Raw genomic sequence first — 25,551 nt, forward strand, 5'->3', positions numbered from 1 at the left:
CTACCTGTCCATTAAAAATATGTCATTCGCCATTTGGCAAATACTTGTGTATGCAAGAGTCCCCTTCAGGGTACATACATGACTCATATGCATAACATTAAACATAGATACTGTAGCACTGAGGTCTTGTTTACTGAATTGCACTTACAAGGCCTTATAGCTACATCCGTGCATGACTAGCCCTGGCACAGGTGTAACCTGTTTCGCAGCTTAGCCTGTAGAAACATTTATTCCACAGAGACCAGCTTTCATCTCAGTGAGAGGACAGTGGAGGAAGCTTGTGAGGATTGTGGTGAGAAAATGATCTTTGTAAACTGGCTTATTGATAGGGATTATTATTTAAAGATAGCAGAAGCACAGACAAAATGCTGGTACTACATTTGTGATTTAGCCTGTATTTTCAATGTGTGTTTTCCAAAGGGTTAGCTAGGCTGGCATGTTCCTGCTGATTGGTGCTTTGTGTTTCTCCATGTCAGGAATAGCTGGGTGTTTCCCATTTTGAGTGGCAGTGATGAAGCAAGCTCTCTGATCGTTTTGTTACAGTTTGCAATGATATTAATGGAAAAACAAGTAAAATGGAGAAAAATGGATTTTGTTTATGGATTAACTTAGAAGCAAAGCTGAAATATTTTCTGTTCTAACTAATTGCAAAGGTCCCCATCCTGTAGCTGTTTTGGCTCCAGAGCTGTGGGTTGTGGCAGGGAAATGAGTAGGATCCTGCATGGGTTCGCCCATGTGCCCTGTTTTAGGCTCTGCGTCAGCAAGCACTAACGCACGTGCCCGGCTTCACTTGCCTTAGTAGTGCTATGGTACTCAGGGAGGGGAGATGGCTTTATGAAATAGCTTTATGAAATAGAAATAACCCAAAACTTAGTGGAGGACAGCTACTAGATTTTACAGCTTGCTGTATAAAAGACTGGCATCCTACTTAAATATATTGTGTTGAAACACCACAGTTATTTTGCAGGTGTTTTTCAGTAGTTTACTTCTTTCTTTTATTTACTTGGTATGCTTTGAAGTAGAGCTTTGATGTGATTCTACTATATGTACTCGAAGTTTGGAGGCTACCTCCTGCCCCAAGTATGTTTGTTTGTTTCTTTCTTTTTCTTTTTTTTTTTTCTTCCTTCTTCTCTTCCCTCTCTCCATGACTCTGTATGGGCTGTCAACAAGATTAGAGTTATCTTAAGTTCATAACTTTAGTGCTAATGGAAGACTAATCTTTTGTGACTCTTTAGACACTTTACCTAGTGAATGTGGAATTGGCTATCGCTATGTCTACACTTACATATGCAGAGCAGTAGGATCTGGAGTTTTGAGAGGCCAGTGGCTTATGTTACCAAGTCCTTGTCGCCTAACAGGGCAGAACTGAAATGCAAGTCAGATGCTTCCTGTGTATGAAGCTCTCTGACACTAGAACAATTTCAGGACAGAATCAGGACAGAAAAACATCATATGGCTACTGCAAATGATTAAGAAAATTCGAGCTCAAACAAAAACCCAGTGCTCGGGTTAACAAAATGGTTTCAGTGTAGGCAAAACATGTAGGTTTTCTGTATTGATGCATTTGAAAAATAGATTAATGGACTATTCTTAAGTATTAGGTGGCTTGGAGCTCCTGTGGTTAAAATGGTAACAAGTTATATATATATATATATATATATATATATTTATATATATATATTAGTTAAATGGATACTTTTTACTTCTGCAAAGTTATTTTACAAGTTACTTGAGCTCTAATCTAATTTTGCTCCCAGTAAATATTCTTTTGAAAGAGATTTCTTATATGAATCTCCATTAATAACAACATCTTTTACATAATGCCTTAAAAACAGTATATATACACTGAAGTAATAAGCCCCACAATCAGTCACTGTGGCAAAGAGATTATCTTTATTATCCCCTTTTCACAGGAACAGAGATACACACAGAGGTAGAAGAGTTTATTAGAGGTCAAGCACAAGATATTATCAGAACTAGGGTTAAAACTAAGGGTTTTCTAGTGCTGTTCATATATTTAGGCCACTTGATATTGCTACTTCATTTGTCCTTTTACTCAAATATAAATGAATTTGTTACGACAAGAATGTTAAAGAGCCAAATATCTGAAACATTAATGTGTAATTGTTTTTGTGTCCTGCTGTCTGTAAAATGAATGATTCATTTTCTCTTGGTAGATAAGCACATGCCTGCATTAGTGTGTTGCACATAGAATGAAAGAGAGAAGATTTTGTGCTTTAAAGTTGTATTTAAATGAGAAAAATGAGGACGTTTTACAACAAACATCTTTGTCTAATGCACTTAACAATTCTATGTTTCAGAGCAGTATGCAGCTGGTAACTTATCTTCTTGAGGAGAATGACTGAGATGTCTGTTTGGAATTATTCCTGGAATTAGACCAGCATGAGGTCTCCTCTGCCAATCTAAGGTAATACTGCTGAAAGGCAAGAAATCCAGTGATGTATGTCCAGCTGACTGTGTGTTGACAATGTCAAGCCTGGCAAAAGTTCTATGAGCCTGAAGCCAAAAAAAAAAAAAAAAAAAAAAAGGCCAGAAGAGTGGGTAAACCTGAGGACATCATCACTCTATGAGACATAGTAAACATAAATTCCCTTCTGAGTGATATTTAGTCAATGGAACCAAAAGATGCAATACAAAAGCCGATAGAAGCCTGCATTATTATTGTTTGCAAAGCTGCCTGTCACAGTGAAGCACCTTCTTGAAGTTGCTGTGAAGATTGACTAAAAAGTTATTTACCTAACAGCCCACAGAATAATGGCAAATACAATAACATTGTTGCTTCCAGTTAATTTGTAGAGCCCTTACAACCCTCAGAGGTCCCTTTAAAAGAAAAGTAGACAATCTGAAATGAGAATGTGGACAATTGAGCTTATGCAGTCTGATATTGCAAGGACCTAAGCTTCACGTTAGAAAAAGTGATTGGATTCTGCTTTCCCTTAACCTGGTGTACATCAGAAGAGGTTTCAGTTGCAATTGTTTTTTATACCAGGGTGAGCCTGATTAAAAAATGCAAGTGGAATCAACCCTACTGGGGCTTATACACATAAGTAAGGCAAGTGTGATTTGGCAACGATATGCATGGAAACCAATTTGATTGCTTTAACGTGTTCTTTTGAAATGTTTTCTTTAAATGACTGTACCTGTAAAGCAGCAGTATATACGCTGAGGTCTGAGGTACATCGGTCTCCGTCTGCTTCCTTGAGGTTACATAAATTATGTATGCCCTCTTCACTTTGGATAACAGTCTGGTCTTGAAAAGATATTAATTATTATGTAATAACCTGCACTAATTGTTTCTCCCTTTAGAGAATTTAAAAAATTGGTTGTGTTGACAATAGTAAAGGATAATGAATGGCCATTAAGATGTCTGTAGCGCAAAATGCTCACTGCTTCTGCTAATGAATTTGGTGAGACAAATCAGTAGGATTTTAATGATGTTATGGATATGTCAGGCTTTTGTTACCTTTTTAGGGGAGGTTTAACCTTCACACTTTTCTATCTCTCAAATGACCTGAAAAACCTCCAGGAAGGCACTCAAATCCTTAACAAATAACATGTTAAAATATCCTAAAACACATTACAAACAATATACAAATCTTCCATGTTCAGAAATCTCATTCGGTCCTCTGGTTTGGCTTGATTTCAGTGGGAGCTTTGTAAACAGAGGGATGAAAATCTGTTTTCAGTATTAAAGACATTGTGATTCCAAAAATACAGACAACAAAATTCACCTTTTAAGAAAAAGCTTGAACAAAGTTGTTTTTCACAACTCTATCAGATGTTTCATTTAGCTGTCAAAAACTCTTGCATATGCAAGTTAATGGAAAGTTAAATGTCCTATGTACTAGAACTTATTTGTGAGATTTAAGGATATATTAGCGTCTCTTAAAGACTAATATTGCCTTAGTGTACATGCACACATTTTCCAATAGCTGTCAAAACTGCATGCTTGTTGCCAAGCCAAAGTATATCCCAGTACATATAAACAGCTATCATTAAGAGAATCGTGTACATAATAGTATGTATGTATATATATGTGTACATCCCCCATAAATTCTAGAGGTCTCCAATTCTACAAGAAAATTAGATGCTTACTTGAGGTGTGTTCATAAAGGATGTGCTATTCTGTGACACAAATGCCCTGTCAATCTCCTACTAAGAGAGTACTTCATTTAATATTTTATTAAAGTGCAACAAAATACTTCTGTACTTTTAATCATAGTACTGCTCTCCAACTCTGAAAACATAGGATCTCAGACCTGTTTTGATGCTGTTATTCATCTTAGTCTTTTGTTAAATGGCCTTCTAAAACCAATAGTAATTGCCAAAATACCTGCTAAAGCCAATGGTAATTTACATACCTAGAACACGATAAAAGCTGTTTGGAGAGGAGCTAAATGCCTTCATTGAGTACATTCAGGAATCTAGATTAATTTACAGAACTATACCACTACTCTTCTGGAGAGATTTGATGAAGTTTTATCTAAATACCAGTGAAGCCCTCGCTTAGCTCGTGGGGATACAGTAAGGATCAACAAGCTAATCAACAGCATCTTTTTTTGCCTTACCTCTGCAGAAGAGTTTGGATAAGACAAATTTGGTGCGTAGTTCGGCTAAGCTGATGTGGCTCAGTAAGATGTCTGGACATATTGTGGTAGTCCATCTTCTGAAGAACTGTAAAAACACTTTTCAGTTTTAATTATTTAGTTATATTTCATTATAACTTATCAATTATAGAATTATTGTAATAATTCTTTTAAGGGCTACATATGACTTGAGTAGGGACACTTTTGGTCACCATTTTACAGAAATAATATTGTCTGCATTTAGATTTACGTGGCTGGTATAGAAAGAATGAAAAACCTGTCTCCTTACACGAAAACCTCAGAAAATTACAAGTTTGAAAGTTTTGTAGTAATTCAACATAGGAGGAATTGATTAAAAGAGAATTCTGCATGGTCAATCTTTTAAAAGTGTTTTTAAATACAAGAATTAAAGTTTCCTTTGTAACCGTTATGATAGTCTTTGATTACATAGTGCCTTTCTCATATGTTCAGTCAGCAGAGTTCAAGGGTAAGATCTTCAAAGCTGTACCCCACGTTCCGCTCATTTGAGTGAGCGGCGTGACCAGTAACTGAGGTCAGACACTTTAATGTATGTGGGCAGCTCTCAGGGAGAGATTCAACATGTACCTTACTTCTGAGTAACATAACAGAGACAGCAGTGAAATACAGGGTATTGCCAGGCTCTATCGCTAGTGCTGGGAGTAATGTGTGCTCTAGCAGCAGTAACAAACGCCCCAAGGAAGAACATAATTTGGTACAACCAGCATGAAATCCATTGTGACTGAGATCTAGATTCTATTTGTAGCTCTACAGCAAGTGAACTTGTGTAACCCTAGGTTATTTTATTTGCAAAGTGTTAGTTGTTTGCTACTTTGGAAAGGACTACCAAGCTCCACTGAGAAATAAGGTCTATACACTAAGCAGAATTTGCCTGAGCACAATGAAAAAGGAAAAAAGAAATTGGAACTGAGTTTTTGTCTCCTGAATCATAGCTAAATATGCTTTCATAAGCTTTTTTTTTTAAAAAAAAATAAAAAATAAAAAATAAATTAGTGCTATTATATAAATAAATACAGGAGAGTACAAGAAAAAATAAGAAAGCAAGGATACCCTTCAACAGGTCTGTTTTAAGACTGCAAGACTGGATTTCAGAGATGTTATTTTGAGTGTCTGTACTGAAGATGTATTTATTAAAATGCTAAAAATGTCATTTTGCTTAGGTATCCTGTTCAAGGTATTATGTAAAACTCATGCTCTAAGAAAGTTACTGACCGATGTTTACCAGCTCCAAACCCTGTCAGCAGGCAGTGCATCTTGGCACCATGTTTTATGTTGACAGCTCAGCCACCATCAACTTGAACTTCTGGAAGATGACAGTGTCACTAAACACAGGCTAATACCAGGCTACTATTATGTATCACTAGAAACACACAGAAGCATTTTTTTTTGGATAAGAGTACTTGGTTATGCATTTAGAGAAAAAAAAATCAGTATCTACTGAGATAAATACAGTATCATTTACATTTATACAGTATTTTCTAATACATTGTGTGAATATAAATTTAAGTTTTGCAAACTTCAGAAACAGTGAAAATCCATTTATATGGCTTTAACAATAGCACATAAAAATGTATGCATCTGGATGAGTATTTGCACGTATATAAACAAGGGTTAGATTTTGACAGCTAGAACTTCAGTATTGCTTCCACCACTATCAGCAGCACCATAAAGGAGTATGACAATAACTGCAAGGCAGAGTCTCTCAATGCTAGAAGTGTCGATTCCACAGTAAGTCAATTGATCTGGGCAAAGAATTGACCCGATGTGAAAACCAAGCAGAACGCAATCAAATTTATCTCACTGTTCACAAGCAGTGGTAAGCTTCAGAGGTAGCTTCCAAGTGCCTAAAGCTGTAAATCTCCTTTTTGCATTAGAAGCTGGTGAACATCTTGCTTTTCTTTAAAGGAATGATTGTGATTCCATGTAATTTGCTTTATTCATCTGTGTATGACTAGTATAAGAAAACAGAAAAACCAGCAATTTAAAAACAAATTCCCAAAAACTCACAGAAAGAAAACTTTCTATTCATACTCATAAACATTACTGTTAAAAACTACTTTTCAGCAGTTCAGTGAGAGACAAGAAATATATCATAGCCACACATATCCAAATAAGGCTATAGATTAATAATTTTAACAATAGTTGTTAGTTACTTTTTAAATAGCTATATATTAAAGATGAATAAGATAATTAGAAGAGATGTTTTTGCATACTTTTCTTAAAATCTGATTTTTTTAATAGTTGGCTGTGCTCTACATCCTTTTAGTCTGGGCCATACAACCTGTACTAACTTTTCTAGCTCAGTCACTTACAGATTCTTATGAGAAAAGATGATGGTTCTGAATGCTTCCGTTTACCTGGGGTAAGGGGAGAACTTTCCTAGGGAGCTTTAACTCACTAATTTTTTTTGTAGTAGCAGCACAGAATTTGTTAAGTGTTGTGCACAGGTCTAATATTTGCTGAACTGATGAAGCCCCAGGCAGCTGTTTTTTTGTTGCAGATGATACTTCCTCTGTTCCTCAGTAGTCAATTTTGCAGGAAGCTCTTTGTAATGCTTACCTACTGCAAGGGGCAATTGCTTTCCTTGTCTCGTAAGTTTATGGTGTGAGTGGGTATAGGAAGGTAGGGTGTGCAGATTGGTTACCTTTAGGCCTGTTTTTCTCATCTCTGGTTTATTTTCAAAATCATCAGCTTGGAAGAATGTGATGACTCACAGTCACATTTCCTTTAAAATTCTTCCTCAGCTGACTGATTTCTGTCATTTTCATAATAATCTATTGAGCGAAAGCACACTTTCTATCTCATTCCCAAGAGCTTGGTTCTCCTAAATTTGCAAACGTGCAATCCTGGCTAGTACATTTGCGTGAAACACTGCAACATCCAAAAGGTTCCATAAAAGTTAAACGTTTCACTATGGAATGAGTTGACCTTTGAAATTCTGAAGCGTGATTCTTTGAGCAATTTCAAGTAGGATGTACACTGGCAAAAAGCTCATGTTACTGAAAACCCCAGCTCTCCAGAGGCTGAGAGTTATGCCAAGGCACCTTTAGCCTTGTGGGTTTGCAGAGTTGCTGAGAGAAAGCTTTTCCAGGATAAGTCAACTGAGGATATGGTCCATGTATCCCTTACTGGAAGGAGCTGAAGGAAAATTACCATTATATTTAAGTTATAATGGGCTAGGGTTCTGCTTTTAGTTATTTACATATTCACTGAACTCCTGACTTTTCCAGACTGTTTTCTCTCTTTTGTTTTCCTCTTCAATTTGAGACTAGAGCATGAATTGTGACCATAATACTCCAGCTTGATCTTCTTTCCTTATATAGGGAAAGCTTCTGGGGTAAGATCTAGAAAGGCTTCTTAAGTATCTCAAACTAAAGATTTGTAATGTGCAAAAGGTGGTTTATGGTAGGATGAGGTAAGATGTCTACACTTTCTAGAGAGACAACAGAGAGAAACAGGTGCTTCTGCAGGTCACCTCTGTGCTCCCACCTGGGCTTCGTAAGGACTTTCTCTGTTGGGAAAAGATGGGCTCTCTATCAGCTCCCTGTTTAATGGGGAGTTGTTTGTGCATTGCTATCCTGACAATCACACATGCCGCAAGGAAGAATTACAGTTAAGAAACTGGCATAATAATATGCATGCCAAGACAAGACTCTAGGTCTACATTTTCTAAACATCATCTATAACTTGTATGAAGCTCTAGTCACAAAGAACAAGAATCTAGGCCCAGACAGACTATGCATGGGGGACTAGTGTGGATGTGCTGAAGTAGTTTCATTCTTGTTTTGAAACCTTCAGTCTCAAAATACATGTTCCTGGATTGTATGTTGCGGTATTTATGGACTGTGTTCCATACAAAACAAGTGCTAACAAATAAAAACTATTGTATCACATGCATGAAAGATGACTTAATTAATGCAAGAAATATTTGAAGCGGATATTATGTAACATTTAAAAGCACTTTAAAAGAGTGTGCAGTCTTTTAACCAAGTAATTGTCTTAGCTCCCAAGAAAGCACAGATTCTTATGGACAACCCTAAGGAGGGAGATGTTTCCTCTTTCAAATTATGGGGCTATTTTATCTGCATCTCATCAGGTCAGTGAACTGTTCTCTTGCCAGGAGATGCTCTGAAACCAGGATTCTTTAAGACTAGTATGAGAGAGACCCTCTTTCAGAAGGAACATTCTTGTTTGCCTTCTGGTTTCCAGAAAGCAGGTGATGATTGTGGCATTGTACATGGCCTGTCTGTTTAGCACTACTAAAGATTGTTCTTCTTTTTTAAAAAACGTTTAATGACATTGTATTTTTTAATTCTGTATTTCTACAGGATGTTAGAGACTAAATAAATGGTTAATCTTCTGTGAGGGAATTCAACCTGTGAAGGTCCTTAGATTAAAAGCCTGAAGCTTAAAAAGCCAAATTCTTCCTTCCTTTTACATCCTAAAGTTCTACTGAAATCAAAGAAAATGCTTTTTATAATGTAAAATTACGCTTCTATCACTTGGGCCAAGTTGTATTCCTAGTACAGTCACTTTTGAGGGGCTACGTTAAACTCTGTCACCAAGGGCTGTATGGAAGAAACCAAGGATCTGATCCTGAAACCTTCCCTCTGGTTGGTGGATGACTGAAATCCGTGCTTAAAGCTGGATGAGTCAGCCCCAGATTTCCATAACATCAAAATATGTTCAGTACAGTAAGAAAAACATGCAATTAATAATACACTTGCAGGATACAGTCTCTTTGTTTTAAGATCCAAAGAAAGTAGGAACCCTTTAAATTGAAGGTTAGCTGTTCATATTGAGCCTTGTGTGCTATTCAAAAATATAATTTATAATATCACTTTATCAAGATCCATAGAGATGGATAAATGGCAAATATCTTATATAGAAATAATAGTATATCTTACCTGCTACCTACCATTGCCTTAAACAAGTATTGGGGAAAAAAATCATTTTAGAATTAAAATTGAAGGTTTTTGAAGATGGCTTAGATACTGGCTTTTCAAGTTCTTAAATGACTGTAAACCTGTTATTATTTCATAAGCAAGACCCTGCATCTGCTTTAAGGTTGAATTATCTTGATAAATTCTCTGCAAGTGTCGGATGGCTGGAACGGTTTTGAAGATGAGAAAAAAAATTATCTCCGTCCTTAGATTTTGCTTTGTCACTGTGCCGCATTCTATATCAGTAGAACAAAGGCTATATGCATAATAAGGCCATGCAAATGAGGCAAAATCAGCAAAAGCATACGGGGGGAGGGGAGCGTGTAAAATATGGCCATCAGTATAATGACCAAGGAGTAGAGAATTTAAATGTTTAATGCTTGCACATTCAAGCTCATTTTTTCTGTCATCTTTTTGAATGGGTAGACTGAGGTTCTTGAAAGACTAGGCTGAAAAGATTTCTGTTTGGGGCCAAAAGGATTAATATCATTATTTAACAGACTATCCAGATATACCTTTCTAGCCTGCAAATATTACCTTTATTTTTAAATTAAAGGAGCATGGTAATAATTAGTTAGTATAATGGAGAAGAGGGAGAAACCCCACTATTTGTGTTTTCAATGAGGGTTTTTTTCTTTTCTTTTTTTTTTTTTTGCCCTGCTGCACTGTCTGGATGCCAGCTCCCCATCTCTCAGCCATGATGGAAGCTTAGAATACAATAGAAGCACAGCAACAATATGAATTACAAATACATGTATATCTTACTGCACGGGCTTTTTTTTTTTTTTCCCCTCCCTCTTAAATGAATGTAGTCTAAAAATATCTTCCACTGTAAATTGCTTTACTACGGAGGCAGTGTCTTGCAAAAACAGTATGCTTGTTTAGGGAGAAAAAAAAACACATGCTCTCAAATCTCAGGCAGAATAATGCTAATGTAGATTGTTTTGCTTGTGTCCATAAATTAACTATCTTTTGAAAGCTATTATTCTCATTTAATAACGAGACAGTGTGCCCATGTTAAGACCTGTAGTATTTTTACTTATAGTAGATTTAGGGGGAGTATCTCGTTACCTCAAATAGGAAACAGGGGGAAAACGTAGTAATATACATGATAAGTTATATTATGTTATTATTTATTATCATAGTCTAGTAGGACTAATTAATCCTAAGGAAGGATTAATTGTCACAAGTGAACCTCCCAAGGAGAAGAGGAAAAAAAAGAAACCAAAAACCCACACCAATAATAAATAATACACATTTAATTCTTTTTAATTTGAGAGCCTCATTCTGCAAATTCACTTACAAGAAGCTACTCATGGGTAACCCATTGATACTAAGAGTTTTACTCAGGTAAGTATATATTACTTGTGTGCAAGAATCTGCAGAATCAAGCCTGTGACTGTAAATATTTAGAGGATAAATCTCTGATGAAATAGCCTATGTCCTGTTTACAGGATGAAAATGTCCATTTGGCAGTTGTAAAATGTGCTACTGAAAGGTTTTCTTAAAGAAGTGAAAATTACCTAAGTATGAATGACTTCCTCTCAGCTAGTTAAATCCTATCTTTAGTTGCTACTGGAAGAAAAACTGAAATGAATAACTCTTTATCACTTTAACTCTTTTGTGTAAAATTTTAACATTGCCAATGTCAGAGTGTGGGGCTTAATCAACACAATTGACAAGGATTTATAAACTTTTTCGTTCAAAATGCATTTACATATACACAAGCATATCTGTGTACATAAATTCATTTTATTACAGCCATTTTACACAAACTGAACCTTAAGTAGTTGAAGTACTAAAAAAGCCAATCAAAATACTCTTCATACATCCATAAGTCTGTAAACCCCTTAAAATTGTCTGTTTTTTTTTTTTTTTAAAAAAAGCTAAATTATGGAAATGCAGACTGCATTACAGAATATTTGCCAGTTACATCTCGATTCTTAGTCGAAATTCCCCCAAGAATATAGGCATGCCAGTAATATAAACCATAGAAACAGAGAGGAGAAAAAAAAAAGGAAAAAGTAGAACACAGGGACTTGTAAATAAATCCATGAATATCAAGAAGCAGAGATGCTTAGATTATGCATTTTACCAGTACACTTCTATGCCTGTAAACCATAAGACCAGACATTTGTGAGATGCAGTATTGCCAGCTCTGCAGAGAGGGGGAGAGAGTGAGTGTGCATCCGTGTGCGTGTGTGTGTGTGCGTGTGTGAGAGGAGGGAGGAGAAGGAAGGGAGAGGTGGGGGGAGAGGAAGGGAGGTGGGGACAGGCAGACACAATAAAGCATAATAGCATTCCTGCATGTCTAATAGCTTAAATATGCAATGCTTCTCTGTATCCTATTGCTAGCTGTATCGCAAGTAGAGTCAAAGGATCAGTTAATATTTCATCAATAGTCCACCTTTGATTCAAGTACTTTTCACCAAAAAAAAAAAAGAGTAGAAATTGTAGCTTTAGGTAAAAGGAAAAAATGAAATGTTTACTTTAACAATATTTTCAAGCTACAACAGTACTTGCATTTCTCATATGTTTAGCATGGTACATGCCAATCATGCAATGCCAGCATTACATTATTTATGTTTTAGTTATGTAGCACACCTTATTATTGGGGAATTAATATTAATAGGCCCAACTTATCTTTTAATAATAGTGCACTTAACAATATTGCAATTTTAAAGATGTGAAATAAAGGCAAGCCCATAGCCACTGAGGTGCTTTCAAACTAGCATTTGGCTTCGTGACTACACGAAGGGAAATATAGGGCCCTTTTTGCTTGACTATTTGATGGATGCTGGGGCTCTAACAAAGAATGACGGAATTGTCTTAACAAAGATGACGAGGGCTCTGTGCATGTCTTGCAGTAGCAGAACCACCTTCCAGAACTCTTAAAACCCCAATAAATGTAGTGCGGGGCCCGAATGCCTTTTGTTTTCGGTGTCTTTTGTAAGCCCTTAGGTTCCCCTACTGCCGCATCAAATGTCAGGTTAATTTACAGGGCGCTATCGCGGCCCCGCGGCCGCGGTGCGTGGCGGCGGCACGGGGCGGGCAGCTGAACCCCGCGCGCGGGGAGGGCCGCGCGGCCGCCCCACGGCCCGCGCCGCCGCGGAGGCCGCCGCGCGACAGCAGGCCGTGCAGGCCGCGCCGGCACGGGCATTTGCATGTGGAAGGCTTGCCAGGATTAAGCCCGCCTGATTTTCATACAGGATTTAGACCTGACATTTATTATTCGGTTCACAGCCCTCTTGAAGGAAAGTTTGTTTTCCACTCATAGATGAAAAATCTCCTAAGATAAATAAAGGCTGGCTTAGCGGTAACAGTAAATAAATATCTTTCCTGTATTTCTTGCGAATTTATCGGACGTGATTACTAGACAGATGTTTGCCACCAAATTATTGTATTTTGCTCCTTAGCAATTCAAAAGAAAAATATCTGTCGCAGCCAGCGTGTGGCATTTGCAAATGTGTCCATTTAATTCCAGAAGTTTACTTTCCATAAATAAAATTACGGAGTGTGGTTTTAAAAACAAATTAAAACAATCCTTTGAAGAAAAAAACTATAAATGCATACAGAAGAAGGATTTTATGCCCCTCTATCTCTATGTAGACAGATGCATTTTTCTGCCTATTGTATGCAGCAATTAGTATTTTTCAAGCAGTGAGGAAAATATGCGCAATTGTTACATGTGAGCATGCATGTAGTGAATTTATAATGGAGCACTAGGTCATTTTCATCACCTAATAGGTTCAGAAAATATTTCAGTGATGCTTAGTGTTCCAGGCTTAACAGCTGGCAGTGATACAAGCTCAGAATCTATTATTTTACCAAAATTTTAAATAAACCAAGCCTGGGCTTGTAACAAGAGCTAGTACAGTGCTTTGACTTGTCACTAATTTAAAAGAACATGTTATAATTTTTCAAGATGCTGCTCTCAAGATTTCTCTTCTGATGACTTTGACTCGGGATGTCGGCACCTTCTGTGAGCTGCCTAGGGTCTTGCGGGATCAGGGCCTTAATAAGCATATCCAATTAAACCTTACTTCCAAATCTCTAGCCTTTGCTGGACCACTCTGAAAACTTGGCTTAGTTTGAAAGCTGAAAACGGAGACAAATGCGAGCCCAGTTTAATGGCTGTTTCCACAAGAGTTAGAATACACCATCATGTCTAAATGTACTGAAAACACATTAGGACAAATTGCTGGACAATGTGAAATGTGTCCTAGGTTTTTTCATTCAGAGGGGTTGGTGGCAATTTACAGCAGCCAAAGGGACACATGTTTATTTTGATCTCATATGTGCAAGGCACTGAACATCTTGAAGGGGCCAGCTTTCAGTGCACTAGTTTGCAACCACAATGAGGGATTGTGTTCAGTGGTATCCGGGCTTGGACTCCTTATGAACACAAAGCAGAACAGCATAGTCATCCCTTCTATGACTGCTGAATCCTACATGCGTATTCAAAGTAAACAGAGAAACTTCTTGCCTTTATGTATTTGGATATCCATATTTTCTAGGGAAAAAAAGGCAAAAAACAAACATGAGGACATCCATTCGATCTTCATGGATGTTCTGACAGATTATAAATTTTGTCATTTTAAAATATAATACTTGAGAGCCATATTGTTTTGTTCAGATTAGATGCACAAGCATCCACCCACATGCACACCCATGCATTTAGGTATGTACAATATTTCTTCTTCTTAATAAGCATGTTATTTTTGTAGTGTGTCACAGTGAAGTTTATACCGTGCATGCATACAGTCACTTGAAACAAATATATGTAAAATGCTAGCTTTAATACTCCTGTGTTATATAAAGTGAAGACTTCCCATATATTCCATTGTTTCATTACCTTCTGCATAATTTCCACAACAAAATTCGAGCTCCCATGCAATAATGAATTATAGGACTTTTAGTGAGGTTCTCTTCTTCCAATGTTACACATGAAGGACAGGATTGGTGTAGAATGTATCAGCAAAGGAATGATAAATAAAACAAAAAATATATTTGTTTCTTTTTGGAAAGGGCAAATGCTGTTTATGCATTTATGACATAATGTTGTATACTCTTAAATTTTATGAAGAGTGAATAAGTTCCACTAAGAACATAAACAATTAAAATTAAAATTAGTTTTTTCTTTAATTTGGCCTGCAACATTTTATCTGTTTAGATATATGGCCCTAGAACATTTTCTGCTAAGAGTGAAGGATTTATACAGCACTGAAATTGCATGTTTTATTTTGTGAATATTTATAGGCATGTGCCAGCCTAAATAACATATATATACATTTTTCAAAATAATTAACTTCATAACAGTATCCAGTATTTTGTATTTGCAGTGTAACAGGCAATTTTACAAGTTTTTTTTTTTTTTGGGGGGGGGAGGATATGTTGAAAATCCATTGATATTTTGAGGCCTCACAGTGTTTTATTCCTTCATCTGCAAGTAACTTTACAGATTTCTAATGAAATCACATCATGATTTGAGGATCTAATTGATGAGCTAGCTCCTTAAAATATGCAGAACAAAGATCATGGTAATTGTTACACGTAGGAAACTTTTAGGCTAGGTCCAAATTAATTTCCTTAATAAAAATCATATCCAAACCTCTAGGAGGTGCAACAGATCTTGAGCATAGTTTCAATATGCCACAGTTACCAGCAGATAATCTACTGTCATTGTTTCAAAAGTCTGTACTTAAAATAAAAATGAGGAGAGAAGCTTGCTAAGTCATTCTCTCAGGTGGGTGATCAGATTATTGGAGTAATTAGGCAGACCAAACTCATTTTCTGAAACCAGTCCGATATAAGAGGCATTTTACTCTCCATTCTTATCTCTAAGTAATGTAATAATAGCATGTAAAATATCTACCGAAAGCCTTTTATTCCTTTCATGTAAATAATTGGTCTTAAGGTAAGACAAGCCCTCTTACATGCATGCGCACATACCACATATATATAAAAAGCCTGAATCTTTAAAAAGGTGTATGCTAGTAAAGTATTTGATTTTAAAAATATTTTATTCAAATTCCTACCAGTTCACACTGCTCCCAGGAGAGACCAAGGAAATATTAAAAATACTATAGAAATAAAAAGGATAAGATATTTGTCACTCTCGTTTAAATTGATGTATGCTGCTGTCCTATAAACGTCACATCGGATAACCCTGAAAAATTACCATGAATCTCCATAATTACGCATATTCATGATGGTGTTTTGCATAGCAGTTGCAGCAGACTGCATGGGGGCATCTGAAGGGAGGAGGGTGGGGAAAGACCGAGTGATTTGACAGACTAAAATTATTACCAGCATCCTCGCAATAGACTCAGCAACAGTTCCATTTTGCTTGGTTTACAAAAACAGACCCAAGTCCCTAGCACTGTTCTTGCAATGCTTACAATTCATTAGGATTTTTGTGCAATACATTTGGCCGTAAAAATTTAACAAGCATAAATTACTGAGAAATGCCAGTGCTAATTAGAAGGTTCTTTTTATTACCGACAATCGCAAAGAAAAGCAAGGATGTGAAATCAGAGGTGTATTTTCCAAAATTACCTTTTTTGTGTGTGTGTGTTGCATCTCCAGCATCAGAGCAGGGCACAAATTTCGCATTTGTTCCCAGGCTAGAGATGAGGCGAGTGTGAATTAAGGTGTATTGTTGTTTCTGCGCCAAATGCGGGGAGGCCTGAGCAATACTCGGGAAACTGTTAAAAGACTATGAGAGACAGAAAGGCTGTTTTGTGTCCAGGCGGAGAGCAGAGTTAATCAGAGGCTCTAGAAGTAATTATCGCCAGAGTTGGGCTCGCACAAATGCTTGGGTAAACAGCGATTGTTCTTGCCACAAGATTCCGCCTGGAAACAACAATACTGGTATTGTCCCGCACTTCTCATTAAGGGGCTTCAGCCACGGAGCCGAGCCCGCCGAGGCGGATGGGAAAGTGACAGGCAAACTGCGCTCCGAACGAATCTCTCCTGATCCCACTACAACAGGCTCCAGCTTTTGGCATCAGCAGTGCCAGCTGCATTGGGAGAAGCCAAGCCTGTCATACCATCTTCTCATCAAATACTCAATGTGGAGGCAAGCGCCTAGTTAGGGCTTAATGAAGAAACAAATACAAAAGGGAAGATTAGGCCTTGTTAACACTTGCATTCATTTGTCCCTATAAAACCTGCAGTGGAGGGGCAGCTCCACAGAATTATTTAAGGAGGAGAGAGCTGTATTGAGGAGGTGTTGTTTTTATATATATTTTTCACAGATCTTGCCATGACCACATAACTGTAACCCAGCAAATTATTTTGTCAAAAATCCCATTTGTAACAGTTCTGTCAATGACAACTGTCAGAGTCCATAAACATACGCTTTACAAATGTTGATATTAATAATATTGCACCTCTTCCATCTGAAGTGTTTACTTAAATACTTTACTAGGACAATTGTGGGCTTCTGGAAAATAATCACGTGGAACTTTATGCATTGTTATTAAAGTCAATCTGCTCTTCAGGACAAACGCTGACATTTGATGGTTCTGAATTACTCAAAGCTCCAACTATGAGCTCTTCTCCCTGCATAACACTTTCCTCCCTGAGTAGCTCCACTGATTTCAGCAGTGCTCCTTGTAGGGTAAAGTGCTGCTCTCTGGGAGCACGAGGATCACAAGCTGGTCCTCTAGGTCTGCTTTACCCTGGTGGATTTAAAACAAGATGCCCCTAGTCAGGGTCCAAAACTCCAAACCTTTTGCATCTCAAATTTCTTTTGAAGCCAAAGGGAATTTTGTGACTGGAGGGTTTGGAGAATTACGGCTCCAGTCTTTAAGCCTGTGAACTCCAGTGTCTGCAGTGGGAGGCTAGCCTGAGCAGGGGCATTAAAAGATGAAAATCTGTATAAAGTAGCTTGTGGAACTATGTCTGCAGTAAGGACCCAGGATTTGGCCCTGCATTAAGCAGGTTTAATATAAAGACATGCTTAAACCTGTGTCAGTTTAGGTGTTTGGGTGAGTACCACTGAAACGATGAATTAGGGAAAAAATACGCACAAAACACACAAAAGTGTTTTTGTTAAATTTGTATTGATTGATCATTTGGAGGCTTGAGAATATTTAAATATTTACATTCATAAATCTACAAATGCACATGCTCGTATATAGGCATAGATAGGTATGGGTGTACATAGAATATTTCTATTTAAATGTCAGTGTATTTTATATGTTTTCATAGCTGAGTACACTTGAAAAAAAAAAGTCGAACATCGAAAACAATTCTCAGGAGTTTCTTTTACAAACACGTGTACGTATTTACCAGAAAGTGGCCACGAAGCTTGACAGGCATAGTGCTACAATTATTTTCATTGTTATAAGTAATCATTCGTCTGTAGAAAGGTGTGTTGTATGTAGACCTAACACGAAGCTTGTCTTTGTTTATGCTACATTTAGCTATCTGTCAGCCATAGGATACTGGTAGATTATATTTTAAATGTTAACATTCTAAAAAAACCAAGAGAACCGTAATTGAATAATCTCTTTACTGTGCTGCAAAGTGTGTGTGGAATCTGCGCAAGAAAGAGCTGTAATAAATCTGTATCTTTAAAACCTTAGACGCATGTTTAATGAAGGTAGCTTACTGATAGGAAACAATGATGCAGGTGCTTTTAAATAGGAATTTTGCAGAATTGTTTATATTTTCTGTTTTGGACTGCCAAATTTTGTGAAAAGACAACAAGAAGCATGCAGCTTTTACCAAGTTTTTCTCTTAGAGAAAATAAAATGCACAAACATTTAAAGTATATAATAATACCTAGTTTTACAATTCTAGCACGTAAAATATGCAAAGTCCCTAACATGCTAAAATGATATTTTCATCTTGTATTTACCAAGACTTGGATTTCAGTATATTTATTTCCATATACTGACTGATTCCTGCTTAGGTAGCAAGAAGAGTAAAGAGTGCTTATGATGCATTTGAATTGCAAAAATAAAACCTATTTCACAAGGACTCCGCCCCCTGGGATCTCAATGAATGTATGCTTTATTTTATTTTTCCAGTGTTTAGTGCAGTTATCAAACATCATTATTTTTATTTTATGCTATTTCACAAAAATTAAAAATTGGATTTCTCTTATGAGGAAGAACATTACCTTTTCAACATGTAATGACCTAGGATTTTTTCCCTTTTTTTTTTTTTGGTGATTTAAAGCCTGTCTAACTGAAGTGTCTTTATTTGTGAAACAACTTGTGCAGATTCAGAGGCACTTTAGGCAAGGAAATCTTATCTTTGGTAATTATTCCTAGGATGTTATTTGCTGCTGTATTTACTAGTCACTATTGTGATCGCAGAAGCTGTTTTGTGAAGCTGTGAGGCTGCTTATTCAGGAACAAAAACAGACATGATTTTGGTCTTGTTATTGTTGTTAAATTAAACAGCAGCCCTCTAGTTGTTTTCAAGGAAGAGCGGCAAAGTTAAATGATGTCTCTAAGAGTCAGTGTTGCTGTACGGTAGCATGAAGGCCAATATTAGTGCAGTTTGCAAATACAATGAGATCATACTTTTCTTTACGCAAATAACTATGCTTTGTAATAACAGAATCTAAGTATGTTATCAATTGCAGAATAGTTAAATATATTGTTAGAACTATAGCTAATGTAATTGTATACAAGAGAATTATGCAAAGTACAGCTGCATTGTTTCATGGGTGATTATTTGTCTCTTAAAGAGGTTGCAGTTATATATACAATTATAAAACAGATAAAATCAGCACCTGAAAGCACTGTTTAACACATGCTAACTCTTTTAGGTAATATGTTTTGAGGACATACCATACATAAAATCATGTAGAAATTAAATATCTTGTTGGTGCCTGTAGCTAGTGCCATCATCTGTGTACATTGTATATGTACATACATGATTATTAGTGACAGATCTATAGAGAGAATCTTAAGACTGAGTAACTACTTTTTGAAAATCCTGTTGCTGGCCAGTTAGTAGTACTGCAACCTTCAAATTCCAGAGAGAGAGAATTAGCCCAAATTATTCTCTGTTTTATGCTTTAAATAATTTTGACAAAAATTAGATTGGAGGTGCAGAATCCTTTGAGAAGATTATTGAAGTATTCTCAAAAAAAATGTGCGATTATGTCTTGCTGTATTTTCTGTGGAGGCAACAAAATCTTTTTCCAAACACTTTAAAAATAATAATATTTAAAAAAATAGAGAGTATTTGTGTGTGTGTATGTATACATGTATATCCCCCAGGTATCCTCAAAAATATTGTATCTTTAAGTTGCATTACAGTGTTTTTCATGTATTACTGTGCTGCTGCTATGAAACTGAATAATACACTAGGAAATAGCATAGCATAATCTAGAACAACAGACCCATTTCTACAGACTTTAAGCAAGAATACCCATCACAACATCCTATAACAATTGTTGTGTTGTGTGTAACAATTAGTGTTTTCAATTCTCCTTTACTAGAAAAGATAATAAATAAAGTGAAATAAAAAGCCACTAGGATAAATTATTACTGTTGTTTGCAATGAATGATTTAATAAGATTTTGATTATGCCAATTTTACTTTCTTCTGTAGTACTCACTGTTCATACTCACCAAAACTACTTATTTAGTCAATGACAGAAAAGGTGAGTGCAAATTGCAGGATTAGACTCCAGAAGGAATAATCCAAATCCTAACAAAATCACTGGAGCAATGCGGCAGGATACTGAATACTTTACTGTTAATCCAACATGAACATGAGCAGGAGAAACTGCAAGTGTCTTCTCAAGCTTAAAAGATATGCACAGGTTTATGTACTTGCAGTGACAGAGTAAATAAGTAGAACTTCAAAGCCCTGATTTTTGGTATGTTTTTGAGCAACATGTTACTGGAAGTGATGAGAATGTGTTTTCAGAAAAAATCTGATGTTCATTGTAACAAATGATTTTCTCCCAGCTGCGTATAATTTTAGGATGAACTTTTTACACTTAGGCTAGGGTCAGGTGAAATCATTCAACAAAGATATAAGACTCTCTCTCTCTCTATTTTTGTCAGCTTTATGAAATTTGCTCTGCCTTTTAAGGTCAAATTCAAAGTCATTACTGAGATTCATTTCTACTGAAGTAAATGGAAACAATACCATTTATTGCCTTGTAAGAAATGTCAAAGTGTTTAATGTGTTAATGTTTTAGTCTTTATGTAAGTAACAAGTATTGTTACTCTTTCTATCTTTCTGGACTAATCTTGTACATCTGTTCATACGGCTTCAGTAAGATTGTCTTCAGAGGCAGTGAAAAGGTTTCACTCAACATGGGAATAGCATAGAAAATTGTGGACCCCAACTGTAGGATACTGAGATTCTTCAGCTTCTACCACATTGTACTTTGTGGGGACAGGCCCTCACTGTGTGCCTGGGTGGGTTGTGTGGGCAGCCTGTTTGACCATCCTAACAGTTCCCTCTGAGGAGTGGAGAGGAGTGGAAAGGGTTCCATTCTGAATTAAGACATGGCTGTGCAGAATTAGATGAGGTGGGATCACCATGCAGGTATGTGTAGAGCTGAAGGCAATGACTGAGAAGATATTGTGCCCAGACTCTGAACGGAACAGGACTGAAGCTGTGCGGGAAGGTCTGTGTGCCATCAAAGCCACTGCGCAGGTTAGATAAAGCAGATGCAGGAGGTGAAGCAGTTCCACAGCTTGTGATGTGCTTGGAATGTTTCAATTACTTCTACCCAGGCTTAGGGAACTCTACTCATACGTCATGGAAAGCAGGACCAGGTGGCAAATTCCAAGAGCCTCAGTAATGCCTTTTAGCAAACAAAGATAATATTAATTAATGTCCAAAGCAAAGAAGTTCTGGAATTCCTTGAAGAAATTTGAGGGAGTATTTTGGAAATAATCTGCTTTTCAGTGTATTCTGCAGGCAAAACAATCACTCTTTATGAACTAGGATTAAAAGTCAATGTTGTCAGAGTTGGTTTATAAATCACAGTCATGATAGGTGTAGTTGTTTGCCTCTATAGCTATCTATATTCTCATCAGATCTCTAGTGTTCATTCTGCAACTAGCGCTTGCTCACTTGTGCTCTTCCAGGCTTACTTCAGCTACATGGGACACAATGAGGCACTCAGTTGGGTGGTACAAATCTCTGGACTTTGAAGTCTAATTGGGAGCCACTTTTCTTTCCAGAGAAGTGCCATACACCCATGTGGCTGCTCTTTTGGGTAGGTAAGGACCAAAGAAAACTCTCTTTATGTGAAGAGCTTAGGCCACCATTCTTTTAGGTAGCCTAACATTGCATTCTTGAATCACAGCCTTGCCTTACGAGAGCACAGCCTTCATGAGCTACATGCTACATCTGAGCGAGAAAGAAAAGAACAAACCAGGCCTGTTTGCCACCCACGTAATTTGTATACCTTCAAACTGCCCAGTCACTGAGTTTTCCAGGTTTGCCACAAAGCCCAGCTTGAAGTTATTACCCTGAGGCTTATTTTTAGAATGTAACTAAAATATTTGTTGCTAACCTAATATGTTTGATATTATGAACAATTTACATACTGTATACTGTATTTTTTCCCACTTTCTACACTTCAACCTCACTTATTTCAAAGGTTCCATTAAAAATACAGTTGTGCTATATTTCTCTATTAGAAGCACGTTATGGCCCACATTCTATGCTGAGTTGCACTGTCTGCAATTATTAAGCTCAATGAGTCACATTATGTGAAAGTCCTCTTCAAGGATCCTCATGCTAATGTAGAAAACTGCATGCCCTCTTGAATGCACAAAACAGCCATGAGACAAAGGCCTCTGCACATTGCAGGTGCTGAGATGTGTTCTTCACACTGTGTTTCACAGAGAGCTTCACACAGAGCTCTCCGAATTAGTTTGGAGGGGTCATTTTCTTCACCTTGCAGTGGATACGGTGGCCAGAATGCCCCACAGATGGGGTGTGCTGGGACGGCGCTCGCACTCTAAAGCTGTCAGCACAAGGCTTATTTACACTGTCTATGGGAAGAGGTGAATCTTGTCCTCGGTTACATGTGCACAATCACATACTTCAGGGGAGAATTTGCCCCACTAAGTGTCCCTAATCAAAGTGAAATATTTTGCAGCCTTACAAGGTTTTTCTAAGTAAACCTGTCAAATGAGTGCATGAAAAATGCTTCTTTACTATTTTATGAAGGCTGGTATATTTTCAGACATGACCACATACATTTGTGTTAAATCAAATCTGCTGAGTGTGACTGTATGTAGGCTAACAAAAATGAATGCTCCAGCTGTAGGCGTTGCAGTGACCTATTAGCCTGAATTTCATTCCTAAATCTTTCTGTGTTTAAAATTTAACTTAGCTACCTGCATGCTCTGCCAATTAATTCTTTTTTTATTTACCTATTTATTTCTGTCAGTATCTCCCCAATAAAAGATCAAGTGACACATTTTAATGAAGGAGGTTATTCTTAGCTTTAAGTGTCGTGAGAAAGTCTCTCAAGTGGAAATTATTACTCAGAAAGCTCTCTTATGTAAGGAGGCTACTCACACATACAAGTTTTGGCAAGGATAGATCCTCAGCCTGCACGAGAATTCTTACCTGGATAAAGTTAGAGATGTAAGTAATTTCTTGCAGGACTAAGCCCAGATACAGTGCTGTGAATGGATAGTAACAAAAGCAGTTTGCAGAGATGTCAGTTCATGATGAATGGTGTTATATTTGGGAAAGGTACTTTGCTCTCAGACATTCATAAAATTTATACCGTAACTGTACATTGTAAGTGTCAATATAAATATATTAAAAAAACTGTGGATAATATATTTCTAGAGTGAACATAATTCACATAAACCTCAATGATTCAATATAAGAAGAGATAGCATGAAGTGCCCAGAATTGTAAACAGTTAAGCACGCAAAGTGCTGTTGACTTCTGTGGGGCTGCTTATGTGATCAAAGTTACCTGTCTTCCTAAGTGCTCACGTTATTGGGTGCCAACAATGCTATCTCTCTTTCACAACAAAACACCAGTGCCTTTCGAAGAGAATAAAGATCCTTCTAAGGTGCTAAAACATGTGAAGCTGCTAAGCAGCTCACAGTTGTTAATAATATAAAGGAAAACACTTATGTATTCCTCTTAATTGAGTACTCTTCGCTTGGGGTTAGACTGCTTAGATAACTAGCTCTGTCTAAACTGGCTGTACTGTCTTCTGTCTGTGTACTGAGTTGTTTCAGAGAGATTTCTAGGAAGTCACTTTTTTTTTTCATATATATGGCTATGTACTTTGCCCACCCCTTGCTCCAGAGGACAGTAATCTGTAGGTGACCTCTCCCGGTAGTAAATTATCCCTTAGCCTTGCATCCCTGTGCCTGCTAGAAAGCTTGAGAGAGCTGATGAGGCCTTGTCCAGTCCCTGTGCCTCTTAGCTCACTCTGCCTGCTGTATTGACTAAAAACATGCAAGAAATGTGTGCTTGGGAGTTGAGAAGTGCTCCTAACCCTATGCAGTGAGCTACAGCTAACCTTCAAGGCGGTGTTCTGGAACTTCCTACTTCTGCATAAAGGTAATTGAAATCCCCCCTTTTTTTTTCTCTCTCTTCATTAGATGGTAAAAACAATTTACTGATTTTGCTTTATTCATTTCACTTTTATGTTAACACTGAAAGTACAGTTATTTTGGGGTAATTTGAGTCTATTCACAAAGAAATACGCTGAACAAGGAAGAAAAACTGTGTGGAGAACCTTATGGTGTTTTCAGAATTTCCTTTCAAATTTTCCACTCTAAGGAAAGGAACTGTGCAAAGGGAATGGGATGAGGCCTAATCATTCAGCAGATCCTTCAAATGGGTGAGAGACAAAAGGTGCCGCAACAAATGCGGTGAGTGGCGAGTTCCGTACATGCACAATAATACAAGTGCCTTAGGAGTCATGCTGGCAAAACCACTGCTGACACTGTGATAAACAGAAAGCCCCTCTGGAAAACATGACAGGAACTGAGCATGTAAATTAATGCTGATAAATCATCAATTTCTTGCAGAAATTTGTAGAAATCTTCAAGGAAAGTATGCTGCAGAGGCTGTTGTGATACCCAGGCTTCAAATGTTCCTTGTTTCTATTTTACAGAGACTACTTGTATGGCTTTTAGTGGAATTCTTCAGGTCTTGCTTGTTACCACCTTCCTTATGCTCATTTTGCTGTACATGTAAGGCAGAAAAGTACCAGGCTAGCTTGTTACTTCATGCACTTAGTATCGAAGTGCTTTATATTTGATTTAATTATGACTGAATATGCGCCCTTAGTTTGAATTTATTGCACAATTTGCTTATTCTACAATATTCTTGAATTCTTTTCCTAAAAGTACAAACTCTGATTGATCACAGGACCGTTTTTTAACACATTCTCTGTTGCTTAATTACCATACTATTGTACCACTTAGCGCTAGTACAGCAAGCAAACCAGCTAGTGTTGTTTATGATCAGAACTTAGGGTACCTATTCTTTAAATGAATTTTTTTTTATCCTTGGGCTTTAAATCACTAATACTCTTCAGTTTATCAAAATAGTCTCTTAAAACAAATCTGTGAACAATAGCATCATTTTTTTAACTAAATATGTCTAGAAAAGCATTGATCCATTTTTCTGAAATGTATAATTGAGAGTGAAGACAGACAGTGCTTGTTAGCTAAGTCAGCTTTTCCATTTTTAATGCAAAAATCATAGCCAGAAATAGACTTCTAAAGTGAAAAATGTTTTTGATTTTGACTTTGTTGCCTTGCAGAGAAAATAGAAAAATTTCACAAGAAATTAGGTAAAATACACAAATGTTGAAAACGGCTTTTCCTTCAAAGTGGTCTAAATTTATTTAGGTAGTTTATTTCCTCATTATTTTTTTTCTCTGTGTTCTGTAAGTGTTCACTCAATATAAAATTTGTTTTCCGTCTACTGCTATTTCAGAGCCAAATAGGAGAGTGGATTATTCTCTATGTCATT

The 25,551-nt window shown here is 37.0% G+C and overlaps 1 long non-coding RNA gene across 3 annotated transcripts in view; it reads left to right on the forward strand.

The window, feature by feature from the left end:
- Positions 1 to 25,551, forward strand: part of LOC104569723 (uncharacterized) — a 107,046-nt gene that overhangs the window by 40,653 nt on the left and 40,842 nt on the right. For 2 of the 3 annotated variants that reach the window (XR_015913089.1, XR_015913091.1), the window contains exon 3: positions 2,322 to 2,428. The exons of the other annotated variant lie outside the window; for it this stretch is intronic. This is a non-coding gene — a long non-coding RNA (uncharacterized LOC104569723). The remainder of the gene's footprint in view (positions 1 to 2,321; positions 2,429 to 25,551) is intronic. 3 annotated transcript variants of the gene reach the window in all.

Source organism: Tinamus guttatus, unplaced genomic scaffold (assembly GCF_059628265.1).
Source record: "Tinamus guttatus ecotype Peru unplaced genomic scaffold, ASM5962826v1 Tinamus_guttatus_pri_ptg000069l, whole genome shotgun sequence".
Lineage (NCBI taxonomy): Eukaryota > Metazoa > Chordata > Aves > Tinamiformes > Tinamidae > Tinamus > Tinamus guttatus.